Source organism: Balaenoptera ricei, chromosome 15 (assembly GCF_028023285.1).
Source record: "Balaenoptera ricei isolate mBalRic1 chromosome 15, mBalRic1.hap2, whole genome shotgun sequence".
Taxonomy (NCBI): Eukaryota; Metazoa; Chordata; class Mammalia; order Artiodactyla; family Balaenopteridae; genus Balaenoptera; species Balaenoptera ricei.
Window position 1 is genome coordinate 16,660,495 of NC_082653.1, and position 20,028 is coordinate 16,680,522.

Below are 20,028 nucleotides of genomic sequence, written 5' to 3' on the forward strand. Positions count from 1 at the left end.
TTGGGCAGAGCCAGGGGACCTTAGTCCTTGTCAGAGGTCTCCCTGACTCCCTGGGCCTCATTTTCCCCATCTACAACATGAGTTGGTTGAAGCTGAGGTTCTCTCTGGCATTCAATGAACTGAAGTTTCAGGAAGAGATGATAGCAGTTGAATTGGTGGAGGAGGAGAATGGGAAGAGAGGAAAGGGGAGAAAGGAAATAGTCCTGGGGAAGACAGCACAGAAAGAAAAGCTAGAAAACTACGAATAACCACCTTCAGGGTATTTAAAACACTAAATGCTATCACTTTGTTTTTATTAGCAGAAAACAGATTAAATCTTAACAGGATTTGGGACCATCGTAATAATCTTGTCATGCGGACAGAAAAACCAGCCAACCTGTGGTATTTAAATATTAAATATATGAACTATATTGAAAATTTGATTTCAATCCATGAAAATACTTCACATCATCCAAAGCCAAGAAGGAAAAAAACCTCATTCATCCATGTAAAGAACTTCTAGGTACCCAAAGGAAAGGACACATGGCTGCTTTTGCTCCTGGCTTCCAGGGACTCCTGGTTGCCTACTCAGATTTTCTTCTCTCTTCCTACCAGAACTTTGGTTTCATTTAGAGGACCAATGTATCAAATTAAAATGTTACCTTTCCTAGTTTCTTTTGTCAAGAAGGATGGCCACGTAGCATCATATAGCAAACGATACGTAAGAAGAAATCGCTGATTGGACTTCAGTGAAATGTCACTAAAGGCAGGGCAGACTCAGCTAGCACAGGTCCTTTGTTTTTTTATGCTTTCCCCTCTACAGCCGTCTTGTGACCTTCAGGTGACCACAAGGGACAGGCCAAGAGAATCAGAAACCTCTATATAAATCCCAGCTCTGCCACCTGCAAACTCTATGAACTTGGACAGTTCATTTAACCTCTCTGAGCCTCATTCTTGTCAACAAAATTCTTTCATAATATCTATTTCTCAACATGAAACCATTGACAGGAAATCAATTATCTTCTGCATCAACCAGAAACTTCAGCTCCACCATCCTTAAAAAAAGTTATCTTTTCAAAGGTGTAGATCTATTTTACTGAGTATTTGAGGGATCCTATCAATCCACAATTCCACATCCTTCAATTCTAGCAATTTTTCTTGAATTATTTCTTTTATGATGCTTTCCCTTTCATTTTCTGTATTTTCTCATCCTTGATCTCCTATTATTTGGCTGTTGGATCTCTTAGTCTGTTTCTCTGATTTTCTTATCTTTTGATAAGCTCTTTTATCTTTCTTATCTTTATATCAGCAAAGAACCCTGAAGAGACAGGAACCATCCTCCTCCCTAGAAGGCAGTGAAGAATTCAAAATAACAAATACTTCTTCCCTAGCACACAAACCAAAAAACCCAATCACTTAGGTATTTTTAAGTGCATTCCTGAATAACATGTGAGTTAAAGAGGAAAAATCAAAACTGCAAACAGACTATTTAAAAACAAAAAGAAAGAGAAAATCACATAGAAAATCTTACAGGATGAGGCAAAGCTGATTCATAGGCAAATTCATAACCTTAAATGCCTTTATGGTTAATCAGAAGAGCATGAAAGTATGTAAAATGAACATTCATTTAAGTAATTTGTTTTTTTATAGAAAATTAAAATAACTGAGAAGAAATCTGGAAAATATAGTTAAAGCAAACCTTATTGATTAGTAAACTTAATAGAAAAGTAGTAGAATTAGTAGATAAATTTTAGAGTTGGTTCATGAAATAGCCTTGTTTCCACCATAAGAGGGAGTAAAAATAACTGTTATAAATGCAAAAAGGGAAAGTAATGATTTTAAAACTGTAAGAGGACTCTAAGCAAAATTATATGCTAAATACTCTCAAAACTTCAGTGAAATGGATTATTTTCTGGGAAAACATAACATACCAAAATTGCCTCCAGAAAAATTAGACTATCTGAATAGACCAATAACAAAGGAAAAAACATAAAGTTGTCAAAGTTTTACCTCCAAAAATGGCTTCCAACCACAGATGATTTCATGGGTGCGTTATTTTGAACTTCCACAGAACAAATAATTTCCATGTAACATAAATCCCTTCGGGGTATGAAAAAACATGAAAGTCTTATTAGTTAATTTTACAAGCTAGCAAAACTATTGACATGATGTTTTGGATGAATCTTAAAAACATTATGTTGAATGAAAGCAGCCAGATACAGAATATAAACTATATGATCCAATTTATATGAAGTTCAAGGATGAACAAAACTAATGTCTGGTGATAAAAATTAGAGAAGTGTTTGCTGGGGGTACGGATGGAGGATTGTCTAGAAGAAGACACAAGGGAACTTTCTGAGGCTATGGGAATGTTCCATACCTTGATCTGGGTGATGGCTACTGGGGTGTGTATATTTGTCAAAATTCATCAAGTTGTACACTTCAGATTTACGTATTTTACTGTATGTAAATGATACCTCAATAATATACTTTTATGGAAAACAAACAAACAAACAAACCCTATAACCATGACTTAAAAGATAGCCAAGAAAATAGCAGGTTAATCACACTTAATATGTTGTATATGCAAAAATACTATACAAGATATAGGTAATCTTGCAAAAAATTAGAAGAATAATACATCAAAAAATTGCAAGGTTGTTTCAATATTAGAAGTCTATTACTACAATAATTCAAATCAAAAAAGTCAAATCATAATAATATTGAAATTAGTTTATAAAATTCATTTATTTATGATATTAATCCCTAATATACTCAGATAAAAAAAGATAATACCTCAATATGACAAAAAATATCTATCTCAAACTGAAAGCCAAGTCATCCTTAACAGTGAAACTCAGGAGGCCACCTCATTAATGCCAAGAACAAAACGAGGATGGTTACTGTTACCACTGCTATTAACTATTGTTCTGAAATTTCTAAGACTATAAAAGGACCAGAAATAGATATGAATCATAACTATAGGGGAGAAAGACAAGTATCATTTCTTAGTCCATGATAATATTGTCTTTCTAGAGAACTCAAGAGGGTCAACTGAAAAACAACATTCAGACTGACAACAAAATAAATATACAGGCACAAGTAAGGATGTTCACTGAAGCACTGTCATGAAGGACAACTGGAAAGCACCTAAATGTCTAATAATAGGAGATTGGTTAAATAGGAGTGTAGCACACAGTAGAATACTATGTAGCACTTAAAATGAATCAAGTAGATATAAAAATAGTAAGTGAAAAAGAAAATGCAGGATGATATACATGGTGTGGTACTTTAACATTTAAAAACATACTAAACTATACTGTTCGGAAAGTACAAAAATATGGATGTGAAAGATGATACTTCCCAGCTTCGGGAAGCTGGGTTGCCTCTGGGGAGACAGGAAAGGGAATGAGATGGTGGAGGGATTACCAGGGGGCTTCAGCTATGGTTGTACATTTTTTAAGGAATAAAAAGGGAAAGAGTGGGGGAAACACTCGTCATCTGACAGCCAGACCCAGCGTGCCAGAAATAATCCCCTGAAAGTTCCCTTGTGGCCCTAGCACCCCCAGCAACCACTTCTCTGATTTGTTACCAAAGGTGAGTTTTATTAGTTCTTGAAGTTTATTTAAAAGGAATCACGGGGGACTTCCCTGGCGATCCAGTGGTTAAGACTCCACACGTCCACTGCAGGGGGCACAGGTCGGGGAATTAAGATCCCGAGTGCCCCGATGGTGCAGCCAAAAAAAAAAAAAGGAATCACGGGCTCCCTTTCAGGTCTTCTTTGGTCTCCCTCCAAAGACTGGCCTCCTTTAGGACACCTAGTCTCTTCAACATAGCCAGGACAACCTGAGCCGCGATTGAGGACAGCACACCTCAGTACCCTTGGCTGCCCTGCAGGTCAGGGAGGCAGCCTCTCATGGGGGGCTGCTCATCTCAGGGAACAGAGCAGACACCCAGAGGACAGGGTACCCCTCCTGACACTTTATAGATTCGCCTCTGGTACCGATCGAAATACCATTACACCAGGAGGACAGCTCCATGGGGAAAAGACTCCATGCACAACATAGAACAGGGTTTCTCCACCTCAGCACTACTGACATTTGGGGCCAAATAATTCTTTGCTGTGGGGACTGTCCTGGGCATTATAGGATGTTTAGCAGCATCCCTGGCCTCTCCCAACTAGAAGTTGGTCCCCTGTCGTGACAACTAAAAGTATTTCCAGACATTGCCAAATGTCCTCTGGGGAACAAAATCGCTTTTAGTTGAGAGCCACTGTGACAGAAGATAGATTAGATTGGGGGGAGGGGCCAGGGAGGGCAGGGGATGGGAAGTGACTTTTGAGTTTTTTTATCTAGGAATAAAATCATTAAGATATATGCATTTCAGAAACTAACACACCATTGTAAAGCAATTATACTGCAATAAAGATGTAAAAAAAAAAAAAGATATATGCATTAGTATTTAAAGGAGCAACAAAACTGTATCAAGGACATGAAAGAAGACCTGTGCATGATTAGGAAGCACACCAGATTCAAGGGTGGGAAAACAATATTATAATACAAATCTATTGATTCTGCTCAAAGTAATATGTAAGCTTAATGGAATTGAAATTAAAACTTGGCTAGAAACTTTCTGGAACTTAAAAATGTTAGTCTAGGGACTTCCCTGGTGGCCCAGTGGTAAAGAATCTGCCTTACAGTGCAGGGGACGCTGGTTCGATCCCTGGTCAGGGAACTAAGATCCCACATGCTGCGGGGCAACTGAGCCCGTGTGCCACAGCTACTGAGCTTGCGCGCCTCAACTAGAGCCCCATGCCGCAAACTACAGAGCCCATGCACCCTGGAGCCCCACGTGCCACAACTAGAGAAAAGAAAACCCAAACGCCGCAACTAGAAGGAAGCCCGCGTGCCGCAACGAAGAACCTGCACGCTGCAACTAAGAACCGACGCAGCCAAAAATAAATAAAATAAATAAATAATAAATAAATCTTTTTTTATAAAAGTTAGTCTAAAGTTTGAATAGAAAAATAAAAGAGGTTGAATAATAAAGACGATTTTCAAAAATATAAATAAATAATGGATTTTACCTACCAGATATTAAATAGGCTATAAAATTATAATAATTAAAACAGTATAGAAGAATAGACGTAGCTATGAAAAATTAAAAGCTGGAAACAGGCCCTACTCTACGCAAGAATTTAGTATCGATTAAGGTGGCATTTAAATTAATGAGAAATATTGTGGAATGCTCAATAAATGATGCAAGAAAAATTCATTAACAGTTTGGGGCCAGGAAAAAATTCAAGACCTCACAACATATGTCAAAATAAATTTCATGAACCAGAGAGCTATTATTTTAATTAAACTGTAAAAAACTAGGATAAAATACAGATTAGTATTTTTTTTATATTAGGAGACAAATGGCTTTCTAAGCAAAAGGAGAAAAAAGCAAAAGTTAGGACTCAAAAGGGAAAAGATTGATACACTTGACTATGTTAAAATGCCAATCTTCTATATATCAGGAAGCACTACAAAATTAAAATTCAGAAAAACTATTTGGAAGCACTACAAAATTAAAATTCAGAAAAACTATTTGTCACATAACAGAGAACATAATATCTAAGATTTCTTCTAAATCAATATGAAAAGGACATGTCCTTCCCATTCTTTAAATGGACAAAAGGACAGGACCATACAAGATGGTCCTGAAGATGAAAGAGAAATGGCCAAAAAAGGTCAAGAAGTTAACCTCACTGGAAATCCACATTATGCAAATTAGAATATTGAGACACCATCTTTCACTTATCAAATTGGTATGGATTTTTTTAAGGTAATACCCAGCATTTGGGAATGTCCATATCCCCTTGAGAGAGTGTTAATTTCTCAAACTTTCTGGAAAGGAAATTGACAATTATTTTCAAAAGCCTTAAAAAGGTTCATGTACACCTAAGAGTTTCACTCTTATACCTCCAGCCTAGAACTCACCCTCATATCCACAGCTGGATATCCAACCTCACTCCCGCCACCAACATCTCCACTTGGGTATCTAACTAATGTTTCAAATGCACCACATTCAAAACTAAGGTCCCAATTCCGACTGCCCCTCTGTGCCCCAAAGCTGTTCCTTCATCTAGGGAAAAGATAACCCTACCTTTCCCATTGCTCAGACCCAAGACCTACTGACATCTTTCATTTACTGACATCAAATCCTGGGGCATTAAGCATTAAGCTTCAAAACAGATTCAAAATCCAACCCCTCATCACCACCTCTGTTATTGAGCAAGGGCTCGCTGACTGACACGCATAGAAGCCAGTACTTTGGCACTGGCTTTTGAGAAAAGGAAGAGCTTTATTGCAAGGTTGACCAGCAAGGAGACAGGAGGCAAGACTCTCGAATCTGTCTCCTCAATCCAGGGTTGGGGCGAAATTTAGGGTGTTAGGGAAATTTCAAACTTGGAAGCTGATTGGCTAGTCTCAAACTTGTCCATACAAGCTACTCATGCTGCTGGAAACCAGACTTCCCTTATTGAAGGACTTTTCACTTTGTTAAGGGGTCCTGTGGCAATATTTCTGTTTTTTGAGTTCCATAGACTGAAGATTCCTTTTCCGAGGTCATCCTGGAGACATGGATTTCTATCTTGCACATGCACAATGCTGTCTCTATAAAATAACTCAGGGTTTGATTAATCAACAACCTATTTTAGGAGGCCAAACCAGTTTAAGCTGGTCAGTGTTTTACACGCCGTTTCACCTCCGGCACCAACACCCTGGTCCAAGCCACCATCATTCCTTACCGGGACCATTGTAATAGCCTCTTTGGGAAGCTCTGCGCCCTTTCCCCATACCTTGCCCTTCTGCATTCCAGCTGAAGGTAGGTAGTGCGCAGAGCCCGGTGAAGAAGGGCCATCTGGAGAGGTCACTGGGCACTTGAAGTCAAGAGCATACAAGTCTGTTGATGGTGATGCTGCCAGGACCTGAAGGAAATGGAAATCCAGTGTCTACTCTGATAAGAACAAATTCCTTCCCCTCCATAGCAAAGGCAGAGGCTTGCCCTGCCTCCACCTTTGCCGTCTTTATTGCCGTCTATATTGTCCTTAATATAGCAGCCAGAAGGAACCTTCTGTAGTAGCCTGAGTCAAATCACATCACTCCTCGCTCAAAACCCCTCCATTGGCTCCCATCTCAGAGAAAAGCAAAGCCCGTTAAAGGCTTATAAGACTGCGATATTGTGATTTATAAGAAAAGTATATATTTGGTCATTCAGATGACCAAATATATATTTCTCATATATATTCGGTCTTTGTCCACAGTTCCTGACTCACAGCACTCCAAACTCTTGGAATTTCCTAAGTGTTGAGAGTGATAAATGTGTTTCTTTTGTTATGTTAATGAGGTGACTTTTGGAAAGCACCTAAGAATGGGGGCTGTTTGCCAATGGAGACAATCACATGACCTCCAGGGAAGGGAGAGGGACTGGAAATACAGACCAATAGCCAATGGCCAATAATTTAATCAATCATGCCTATGTATGAAGCCACCATAAAAACCCAAAAAGATAGGGTTCAGAGAGCTTGTGGGTTGGTGAACACCCGGAGATATGGGGACAGTGGTGCATCTGGAGAGAGCACGGAAGCTCTGCGCCCTTTCCCCATACCTTGCCCTATGCATCTCTTCCATCTGGCTGTTCCTAAATTATATCTTTTTATAATAAACCAGTAATCTAGTAAGTAAAATATTTTCTCTGTGTTCTGTGAGCTGCACTAGCAAATTAATCACACCCAAGTGTCATGGGAACCTCTGATTTATATCCAGTCAGTCAGAAGCACAGGTAACAACCTGGGCTTGCAATTGGCAAGTTGGAGATGGGAGGGGCAGTCTTGTAGGACTGAACCCTTAAGCTGTGGAATCTGATGCTATCTCCGGGTAGATAGTGTCAGGACTGAGTTGAATTCTTGGACACTCTGCTGGTATCCACGAATTGCTTGTTGGAAGTGAGGGGAAACTCTCCCACACATGTTGGAATTGGGTCCAGGAACCACAAAGAAAGCTCGTATACAATCTGGCTACTTTTCTCACCTAAACCTAAATGAAGATACATAATCATAAAACCCAGCATTGCAGAATGCCAGTGCCAGAAGGATTAGATTCTACTTCAGCAAGTCTGTGCTGATATATGGAAAAATGCTTCACTAGAAATGCCTCTGACAGTTTGGAACCACTGAGATTCTAATCCAGCACTTCTATTCTGCAAAAGAACAAACTGAGGCTTAGAAAGTGAATTCCTGGAGATGTGCAGAGTCAACACCACAGCTCAACAACAGTTCTCTCAGGATGTCCCCTTGATCCAGCCCTTCCTGCACTCCCATCTGGCTCTTAAGAGTCTTAGTGAGCTGGTATAAGACGTTATCTCTCCCTGACAGCTCTGCACTAGCCAATCAGAACACATATTTAGAATAAATGATCAGAATAAATGTTATCCATTTATATGACAAAATGAAAAATTTCTGTTGTCTGGGCAATCAAAATTTATTTGTTGATTTTTGGTTCCCCACCATCCAAACATCTTTCCAGTCTCAGAGAAATCCCCCAGGGTGTGATCAACAGCCCTGTCCAATGCATCTGTCCCCACTTCCCAAGTGGCCAAACTGTCTGCTCCCCTCTTTATCCAATCTTGTCACACATCTCTGGATCTCAGCTGGCCCACCTGTTAAGGTGTGTGACAGGGTCTCCCAGAGCATTGTGGGGCCATGAGAGTGCCTGGGGCCTCTCTCTGAGCTCGGGTGCAAGTCCCCAGATGCTGCAAAGGCCACTATTAAAAACCCAGCAGGAGGAGCCAGCGAACAAAGAGGTGCCTTAATGATATGCCTTGGAAGCAAGTCTTTTTATAACTTCATTCTTCCCTCTCAATGGCCCCAAATAAAGATGAACTCAGAAAGGAGCCCTTGGCAACAGCAAAGGAGAAAACAGCCTTCAAGGGCCTTCGCCTTGTGTCCAAGTTCTTGTTTCAATAGGAGGCAGGTTTGGCCTCTCTGGCACCCAGTGTGTTACCGATTATCTGGATCATGAAGAATAACAGAAACCACCTTTGGGAGAAAGTGTGGACCAATCACACAGAGGCTCTAGGCTGCAGCTGCTGTGATAATTAGCTACTCCTTTCGTTTGAGTTTCCTTTCCCCCCATCCTACTTCTGCATTCCAGCTGAAGGTAGGTAGTGCGCAGAGCCCGGTGAAGAAGGGCCATCTGGAGAGGTCACTGGGCACTTGAAGTCAAGAGCATACAAGTCTGTTGATGGTGATGCTGCCAGGACCTGAAGGAAATGGAAATCCAGTGTCTATTCTGATAAGAACAAATTCCTTCCCCTCCATAGCAAATGAGGGCCAGTTAACCAATCAACCACCAGGTCCCCTCAGTGTGGTATGGCACCTCATTAAGGGCCTGGAGCAGAACAAGCCCTGCTGGAACACTGGGCACAGAGCAGGGAGGGCAGCCCAGAAAGTCTGGGTGTTGGGCGCATGCATGCTGCCATGGCCACTTGGCCATGAGCTTTGGAGCAATGGTGCTGGCCCAGGAAGGAGGGAGATCAACACCCGTGGGACGAGTTATCTTGTCCACTGGTGAAGGACATATAGTAGATCCTTCATAAACATTTACAGAATGAAGATCTTAACCTGACCATTGAGAGACATAGGGGCTGGGCCTAGACTCAGGTAAGGCAAGTGAGGCACTAGCCTTGGGCACAAAACTTAAGGGAGTTGCTCCAAATCTCAGTAATCAAGATACAAAATATTTTGTTGAGATGCTTTTTAAAATAAAAATTAATGCAAAAAAATCTATGATGAATAAAGTATCAAAATATTAAATAAAGGCAGGATCTGACATGGCCAAGATTAGGGTGAGGCAAGTGAAGCCAGGTCATGCCAATACAGGGTCGGATCCTGTCTTTACTTAAAGTTTTGATATTTTGACGATGGATTTTTTTGTGCATTAATTTTTTTAAAAAACACTGAGTTAAAATATTATCCATCTTGGGAATTCCCTGTCCGTCCAGTGGTTAAGACTCAGCACTTTCACTGCAGTGGGCTCAGGTTTGATCCCTGGTTGGGGAACTAAGATCCCACAAGCCATGCAGCAAGGCTGAAAAATAAAAAGGATAAAATATTACCAATCTTGATTATGGAGGGTTTTTTGCATCCCTTTACATTTTGCGCCCAAGGGTCTTACTTGCCTCACCCTAGCCCTGCTCCAGCCTGGCACGATCTGCTGGGAACCTCAATATTTTCCACCAGATGCAAACAGCATCCTGACGTGCCACCACACCTACCGAAAGGCAGAGTCACTTGCACGGCTGTCTGGACCAGCTATGGAAGCTCCTCTTGCCTGGAGCGCCGTTCAGAGCTGGTGGCGTTTCATCGCCTGGCCACCCAGATGCGAAGAGCTGCATCAGGTACCTGCTGCTTCACGAGGGAAATTCCAACAGGCCCCACACCCTTAGCCTAAAGTGACTGGCCATGAGGGTTGTTTGTTTGTTTGTTTGTTAATTAACAGACTTGATTTTTTAGAGCAGTTTCAAGTGTACAGAAAAATTGGGCAGAAAATAGTTTCCTACTCCCTCACTCCTCCACACAGTTCTCCCATTATTAACATTTTGCTTAGGGTAGCACATTTGTTACAGCTAACGAATGAGTATTAGTACATTATTAATAGCTAAAGTCCATAGTTTAATTAGGGTTCATTCTTGGTGTTGTAGATTCTATGGGTTTTGACAAATGCATGATGTCATGTATCCACCATTACAGTATCATACAAAATGGTTTCATCGCCCTAAAAATGCCCTGTGCTCCATCTATTCATCTCTACCCCCACTTCTCCCAAACCCCCGGCAACCACTGATCCTTTTTCTGTCTCCATAGTTTGGCCTTTTCCAGAAATCATATAGTTGAATCACAGAATATATAGCCTTTACAGTCTGACTTCTTTCACTTAGCAATATGCCTGGAAGGTTTCTCCATGTCTTTTTGTGGCTTAATCATTTTTTTAAATTGCTGAATCATGTTCCATTGTGTGGATGGACCACAAGTTGTTTATCCATTCACATACTGAAGGGCATCTTGGTTGCTTCCAAGTTTTGACAATTGTGTATAAAGCTGTTATAAACATTTGTGTGCAGATTTTTGTGTGGAGATGTTTTCAACTCATGTGGGTAAATATTAAGGACTGCAATTGGCCCATGAATTTTTGAGGCCCAACAAGACCTCCAGGACATGGGCCCCTTATTATTCTCCAGGGTCGATAGGACAACTTCTTCCATGGAGTGGGCCAGTGGGCTACTCTATAGGATGGTGAAGCCATCAGAGTCTCTCGCAATCAGAGAGGTGGCTTATCCCTGGAGCAGGACGGCAAAGGTGTACTGCTGCCCATCCCAGGAGAAGGCAAACAATGCCTCGTGGTCCAGTTTGACAGGAGCAGAGATAATCACCCCCCATCTGGCCCTGCCTCCACCCTGGAAAGAGTGTGCCAGGGAGAACAGAGCGGGGGAGATGTGTATTTTCCAATTCAGCACAAACATCTTTTCCCCAGGTGTAGCTGGGTCCAGCCCTTACCTTTCTGTTTGTTCTCTCAATAAGAGGATTTTTTTGCCTGCAGTGATTACCTACCACGAGGAGATCGTAATTAACAGAGAGAACGTATATTTCTAGCAGTCAGAAAAGGGTTTTCTAACCACAAGTAAAAATATAATTAACATTCCCCAGCTCCCTCCTCTGTGGAGACTCCCCACCTCCCACCTTCACTCTCCACAAATTCAGGGGGAAAAAAAATTAGGAGTATGTTATGAGTTGAATTGTGTCCCTACAAAAAGATCTTTTGAAGTTCTAGCCCCAGTAACTGAGAACGTGATCCCATTTGGAAATACGGTCATTGCGGATGTGATTAGTTAAGATGAGGGCATACTGGAGTAGGGTGGCTGGTTCTTAATCCAGTATGACTGGTGTCCTTATAAGGAAAGGAGAGGAAACACAGAGACACACACAAGAAAAGAAGGCTGTGTGATGGCAGGGGCAGAGATCGGAGTGATGAAGCTGCAAGACACAAAACTCCAAGGGCTGCTGGCCGATACCAAAAACTAGGAGTAGGCAAGGAAAGACTCTACCCAGGCTCTCAGAGGAACATGGCCCTGCCCACACCTTAAACTTCAAACTTCCAGCCTCCAGAACAGTGAGTGAATAAATGTTGTTTTAAGCCCCCCGGTTTGTGGCACTTTGTTACAGCAGCCCTAGAAACTAACACAAAGCAGAATCACCGAACTCCTTGCCTTGCAGATGAAGTGCCTGCGGCCCTGGAAGATGCAAGACTTGCCTGAGGTCCCAAACAAGTGAGCAGCAGAGATGAGAGTTGAATGACAGTCCTGCTGACTCGGAGGCCAGGGTTCATTTCACACAGTATGTGCGTGACAGCTTTAGCTGGTGTCACTGGCTCCTACCTGGCCATTGACTGCTGTGGGCTCAGCACCTGGGCGGTGGTTGTGAGCAGGCCTGTGGTGTGCTCTGCGTGTAGGATGCTTCAGAGACCAAGGCAGGAAAAACTTTGTGTGATGAGTGAGGAAGGGGAGATCGACGGAGGAAAGCCATGGATATTGATGGAGATGAGTGCCTGATACACGTTATCTCATTTACATCCCACAACAACCCTTTGGTGTAGGAATAATTATCCTCATTTTTCATATCAGAGACCGAGTTTCAGGGAAGCTAAATAACTCTCCCATAAACCATACCGCTGGCAGAGAACGGAGATTCAAATCCAAGTCTCCGTGACTGCAAACCCTTCTAACTCTGTATGCTCTTTCTGAGCAGTTTCATCTCTTCCCATGGTTTTCATTGTCATCTATATGCTAGTGGCTCCCAAGTATTTATCCACAGCTCCTGTATCTCGTCTCCCTGTTCAATATCTCCATTTTGAGGTCTCTCGGGCACCTCAGACTGAACACGTCCAAAACTGAACTCATCAACTTCCACTGAAAACCTGGCACTACCATCCACCAACTGGCACTGCCATCCACCAAGATGCTCAAACTAGAAACCTGGCCATCACCCTTGACTCCTCTTCTCCCCACCAACCCCTCCCTGCACCCTCAGCACACACATCCAACAAACCACCAAGTCCTATTCATTCACCCTCTTTCTATCTCCACTGCTTCCACCCTGGTCTAAACCGCCATCATCTCACTCCTGGGTAACCGTAATCTTCTAACCGGGCTCTCTGCTTTCACTCTTTCCCTGCTGCCATCTAGTTTCCCCCATCCAGTATGGAGAGTGAGTTCTTTTTTTTTTTTTTCTTTTTGACTGCATTGGGTCTTCGTTGCTGCACGCGGGCCTTCTCTAGCTGCGGTGAGCGGGGACAAGTCTTCCTCGCGTGCGCGGGCTTCTCATTGTTGTCGCCTCTCACGGTGTGGAGCACAGGCTCTAGGTGCGCGGGCTTCAGTACCTGCAGCACGCGGGCTCAGCAGTTGTGGCATGCGGGCCCCAGAGTGCAAGGGCTTCAGCAGTTGTGGCACACAGGCTCAGTAGTCGTGGCTCGCGGGCTGTAGAGTGCAGGCACAGTAGCTATGGCACATGGGCTCAGTTGCTCCGTGGCATGTGGGATCCTCCCGGACCAGGGATCGAACCCGTGTCCCCTGCATTGGCAGGCGGATTCTTAACCACTGCGCCACCAGGGAAGTCCAGTATGGAGAGTGATTTCTTAAAGCACAAATCTTATCATATTACTCTCTTGATTAAAACCCTTCAGCCGTAATTGCAAATTCTTATGTGCTATTCACTCATATAAGCCCTTTACACATAGCGACTCATTTAATCCTCAAAGCCACACTATGCTATGAAATAGGCACTCGGTTATTCTCCTTTTACAGATGAGAAGATTGGGGTGCTGAAAGGTTAAGTAACTTGCCCGAGGTCTCACAGCCAGTAACTGGCTGAGCCGGGATTTAAATTCAGGCAGTGTGGTTCCTGAGTTCCAGCTCTTACCAGTTACACTAAATATCCTTTCCAAGGACGCCCTTCTGCTCTTAGGGTAAAGTCCAAGATCTTTCTTATGGCCTGTGAGAGCCTGCAGTGTCTCATCTCTGCCTCCTTCTCTCCATTCCATTCCACCCCACTCTCTCTCTCACTTATTCTTCTCAAGTTCAGAGCAAGGATTTGGGTTCTTTTCTGTTTGTTCGTTTTTAATTATTCTAGATCTTCAAGGTTCTTCCTGACTCAGGGCCTTTGCACATGCTTTTTCTTCTGCCTGGAACACTGCTGACCCCCATTCTTCATCTGGCTGATTTCTGTTCTTTTTTTTTTTTTTTTTTTTGGCTGCTTTGGGTCCTCGTTGCTGTGCGCGGGCTTTCTCTAGTTGAGGAGAGTGAGGGCTACTCTTCGTTGTGGTGCGTGGGCTTCTCATTGCGGTGGCTTCTCTTGTTGTGGCGCACGGGCTCTAGGCGCGTGGGCTTCAGCAGCTGTGGCACATGGGCTCAGTAGTTGTGTGTCACGGGCTTAGTTGCTCCGCAGCATGTGGGATCTTCCTGGACCAGTGCTCGAACCCGTGTCCCCTGCACTGGCAGGTGGATTCCCAACCACTGCGCCACCAGGGAAGTCCCTCTGTTCCTCTTTGAAGTCTCACTTTCAATGGTTCTTCCTCAGGGAGGCTTTCTCTGAGCCCCCAGAACTAGGCAGTTTCCCTGTTTTATGCTTTTGTTGTCACCTGCACTTTTTCTTTGTAATATTAATACTTATCACAATTGTAATTATTTGTATAATTTTATGTTTAATGTCTCTTTCCCCCCCAATAGACAGCAAGCTCTGTGAGGACAGGGACTGTATCTGCCTTGCTTCTCCAGGACATTGCCTGGAAAATAGCAGATGTTCAATAAGTAGCGATGGGTTGCAACAACAAATGAAACAATGAATAAAATGAAAGAATGAATACGATGAGTTGCTTTCAGCTGTGTGCCTGGCCAAGAGGCACATCTCATGATGTAGTACCTTTCTCTAAAGAGAGCTCCTCACACTTGTAATGTTCACGCAAATCACCTGGGGATCTTTTCAAGGTGCAGATTCTGAATCAGGAGGCCTGAGCTGGGACCTGGGTATCTGCATTTCTGACAAGTTACAGGTGATGCTGATGCTGCCGGACCAGGGACCACACGTTGAACAGCAAATATTTAAACAATCTCTCATGTCAGTCTGTCTTTTATTAATGAGTCTTTCAGATCTCTTCCCCCACCTCCACCTTTTGAAGATGGCACCTGACTACTGAAGGGGTACTTTATGTGAACGTTTGCTCCCAGGGAGTGGGGAGTGAGATCGGAAGTGGGTGAAGAGTTGGCCCTGTGCTAGTGCCTATTTGTGTCTGCTGGAGATGCCTGGTCAGGCCTCAAATAGTCAGGGCAACACGAACTTCTGTAACAAATAAACCCCCAAATCCCACTGGCTTAACACAATAGATTTTTTTTTTTTTTTATAAATTAGTTTATTAATTGCCACAATGGTATAATGCAGTATTTTTTTTTCCATTTTTTTAATTAATTAATTTATTTTTTTATGGCTGTGTTGGGTCTTCATTTCTGTGCGAGGGCTTTCTCCAGTTATGGCAAGTGGGGGCCACTCTTCATCTTCATCGCGGTGTGTGGGCCTCTCACTATCGCGGCCTCTCCTGCTACGGAGCACAAGCTCCAGACGCACAGGCTCAGTAATTGTGGCTCACGGGCCCAGTTGCTCCGTGGCATGTGGGATCTTCCCAGACCAGGGCTCGAACCCGTGTCCCCTGCATTGGCAGGCAGACTCTCAACCACTGCGCCACCTGGGAAGCCCAACACAATAGATTTTTTCCCCCATTGCTCACATAACAGTCCAATGAGGTGTTTCCTAGTCTATGGGCAGTTTTCCTCCATGTGATGATTCAAGGACCCAAGCTCCTCCCATCTTTGGCTCTGCCAACCTCTCGGACCATAGAGTCTTCTTCTAGCCCCTAGACGAACAGCGAGAAGTCCCACCCCCTTCTTAGAAGCTACTGCCCAGAATGGACACACACGACTTTCACTCACATTCCACTGGTGAGGACTTGTCACACGGCCAGGCATACATGCAAGCTTCACTGGGAAATATAGTCCCTGTCTGAGCAGCCACTCCTTTTTTTGTTTGTTTGTTTTGTTGAATTTTTGAATTTTATTTCATTTATTTTTTTATACGTACAGCAGGCTCCCACTAGTTACCCACTGTATACATATTAGCGTACACACGTCAATCCCAATCTCCCAATCCATCACACACCCCCCGCCCGCCACTTTCCCCCTCTGGTGTCCACGCGCCCGTTCTCTACATCTGTGTCTCAACCCCTGGGCAGCCACTCTTAGCAACAGCTCCACACTGTGCAAGGGCAAGCACGAATGCCTGCTAGGTGGAACACTAGCTGTCTCTACCGCAGGGCCTGATCCTAGACATTCTGTTAGCATGTACTAAGTCTGTGGTCTGTCCTCCAGCAGACATCAGGCCGGGGTCTTCTCTGAATAGTCCCACCCCTCACTTCAACTCCTGCCAGCACGACAGCATCACCATACAGCCCTCAAGCATCCCCTGGCGGGAGCCTTTCCTATAAGACCCCCTGACCTCTCACCACAGTTGCCTTGGTGACAGGCTCTTGGTTTGAACCCCCATGGCTGGACCCTTCCCTCGGCCTGCCCTCACCTCACAGCCCACCTCAGTCTTCAGGGGCCTCCTACATAGCTCTCTCCTCCTGGCAGCCCAAACAGGAAGCCAAGCAGAGGCCTCCTGAAAGAGAGATCAGGGCCTGTCCTGTCTATCTTTAAGCCAAGGAGGGCGGGTCTGGACACATGGTGCCTACACCGTTGCTTGTCCTCGGGTTTCCGTCTCCTCCCACAATCCACCAGGGCAGGAAGAGGAACCACCGCTCCACTGCCTGTTCCTCTCTCGTCGGGACGTTCCCTGCACTAGATGCTGTTGGTTTCCAAGCTGTATCCCCTTTACCAGACTAGTGGCCCCAAGCCCCAGATCCTGTGATAATTGACAGCTAAAGATAATACTGTCCCTGGGAATTCCCAGGCGGTCCAGTGGTTAGGACTCCCCACTTTCACTGCTGTGGGTCCAAGTTCAATCCCTGCTTGGGGAACTGAGATCCCGCAAGGCGTGGCAAGAAAAAAAAAAAATAATAATAATAATAATACTGTCCCCTTCCCTGGAGACTTGCTTTTGGCAGGATCTCCCTCCCCTAGGAGGTTACTCTCCCTCCCCAACCAGCGACATCCTGTGGCCATTGACTGATGACATGGAGGTACAAATGCCAGCCCCTTGCCTCCAGTGGGGACCAACTCAGTGACACAATTCATGTTCCAGAGCTCCCTGTGGGATCAGGCTGAAGCTGGCCTATCTCTCATGCTTCCCTGACCCCTCTTCTCCTAAGAGCACTCTGCAATAAATCACTCTCACAAGAATCCCCATCTCAGGCTCTGACTCTAGGAAGCTGATCTAAGACCCTCCCTTATATCAGATCTGCCTCTTCTTTCTCAAGGTGGCACCTGCTTTCTTCTTTCTCCAGAGCCGTAATGGCAGACAGGACGCAGAAAAAGAGAAATCAGCTTGCAGATAACAAAACATGCCCTGGGAAGGGCAATGAAAATATCGCACAAAGGAAAGTCTAAGGTGTTGAACGCCATGCTGTCCATCAAAGCTCTTGCCAGTAACCCTAGCATGGCCCTGGAACTCTGCCTTTGGAGGGAGGCCACCCACCAAACCAGGAGGACTTGTGACATGGATTCCATGGACACTGTGCATTAAGTTGATCCTTGTCCCTGAGCCCCATCTGGCCTCACGTCGGCCTTCCCAAAGCAAAGCCCACTCCTTGTTACTACGGTGGCCGTATGGGGGAACAGAGATGCAAAGGCGGTAAAAAAAAAAAAAGAAATGCAAAGGGAACAGATAAGAATCCATAGAGAAAGAGTGAGCATCATCTTCCAAAAGGTCCAAGCACCTCTTTCTTTGGTCCATCAAGAAATCCACACCCTCTTTCCCTGGCCTGGGACCTGTGATCCACAAAAGAAATGCTTTCAGTGCTTGATGCATACGGAGACATGTAGCTGAAGGTAGCAAGGGGCGAACGGCAGTGCCCTCAGGCCCGTGGGCAATGGAGGAGAGGGGTGAGAGTGGTGAACGGAGAGGGTTAAGAAACTGGCAGTTCACAGCAACACCCTCCACTCCTTTCAATTTCTTTTCTGTGAATTTAAATGCATTCTGTCACAGTGAGTTATGTCACCCGAAGGAAATGCCCAACTCGGCGACGGTTTTAAAGATTATTTTTTAGATCACCTATCACTATCCATTTGAGGAACGATTGTTCAATCTGAAAAAATAAATTCAAAACTGTCCCCATCTAAGCAAGATGGAAAAATAACTTTCCCTATTCTTTCCCTTTCTTTCTTTTCATTTTTTTTAAAAGATGGCTTATTCCTGAAGGACAAGATTGAAAATCTGTTTTCACCTTGACATTCTGGCTGGATTTGAGCAGCTTGGTAAGCTGAAGATCATGCCTTGTCAGACAGGTAAACAAATGAATGTGCAGCCAGCTGTGTGACCTCAGGCAATTCACTTAACCTCTCTGAGCTTTAATCTCCTCAGTTGTTTCACTGAGGTAGCAATACTGACCATGATCATCAAATGAAATAATGTCCAGACAGTCCCTGAATGTGAGACAGATGTAAGGTGTCTCTTCCACTAAACTGTCAGTTCCTATAGGGCAGGGAGCAGGCTCTGGCCAATTCTGCCCTCCCTGTAGATCTTATACAGGGCCCGGCCCACAAAAAGTGTTTAATAAATGTGGGATGGATGGATGGTTCGATGGGTGATGGTTTGGTGGGTGGATGTTTGGACATACAAAGAGATGGATGAACGAAGGAAGGATGGATGGAGGCAATGATGTGCTGTAAAATAGCTGTCCAAAACACAAACAAACCAAAAAAGCCCTTACTACAAGTTCCCCAATTTCCATACTGTAAATATTGACACCATGGCCACCAACATGACACCACTGAATGCAGAGTTGGAAAGAGAGGTGCAAAACTGGCATTTACGAGTCTATAGAAGACAGTTCCTGTACCTGAGTGGAAGGAAGGAAGGGAGGGAAGGAGAGAAATAAGGGAGAGAGAAATGAAGAAAGCAAGAAGGAGAAGAGAGGGAGAACCACAGATAAATATCTACCATAGAGAAGAAAATAAAAATATTCCGGTACCAGGGAACACCAGAAAGAGCAATGCCCGAGGAGACAGGAAATCTGCTTTCACCACCATTCATCACGGACTAGAACTGAATCCGCCCATCTCCTGGAGTAAATTATTTCCTGTTTAAGGACGAGGGGTGGGAATGGAGTTTACATAGTACAAAACAATGGTCCTCAATTATCTTTAAGAATTGGAAACCTTTTACTTCCCAATGAAATCTTACTTGAAAAGCACAACAATAATTACAACTGATATTTATTAAGTATTTACTATGTACTGGGTACAGTCCAAGTACGTTGCATGGAATCCTCCCAACAACCCAGTAAAACAGATAATCTTACTATATCCCCAGTTTACCAGAGACGTTGAGGCACTTGCCCAGGGTCACATAATAAGCAGCAGATCCAGGATTTAAATACAGGTGGTGACAGCGGTCCTAACCATTCTGCTCTCATGCCTTAATCAATCAAAAGGAAAAGATGGGCTGTCAGCTGAGCTGCCCCTGCAGGCCCTAAGCCCAGCCATTCCAGAGGCCCCACAGAGAGCCAGATTCTTGGAAAAGAAGCTGGGGGAACAGGTGTTCATCCTAGTTCTGCCCCTGGTTTGCTGTGTGTCCTTGGAAAAACTTCTTGCCCTCTCTGTGCTTCAGTTTTCTCATTTATAAAACAAGGTGATCATCCCCTACAACTATTATAAATTATACATTAGACAATTCTCATGAGAAGAATCAGGAAGCCTTCAAAGAAAAACAGCTCAAATAAGTCACAATACATACATTTTATTTACCTC

The 20,028-nt window shown here is 43.9% G+C and overlaps 1 protein-coding gene across 4 annotated transcripts in view; it reads right to left on the minus strand.

Annotated features, from left to right (window-relative positions):
* TOX2 (TOX high mobility group box family member 2) overlaps nt 1-20,028 on the minus strand; it is a 271,714-nt gene that overhangs the window by 220,240 nt on the left and 31,446 nt on the right. The window contains exon 2 of one of the 4 annotated variants that reach the window (XM_059896590.1): nt 1,990-2,079. The exons of the other annotated variants lie outside the window; for them this stretch is intronic. The gene's annotated coding sequence lies outside the window, so the exon portion shown is untranslated. The remainder of the gene's footprint in view (nt 1-1,989; nt 2,080-20,028) is intronic. 4 annotated transcript variants of the gene reach the window in all.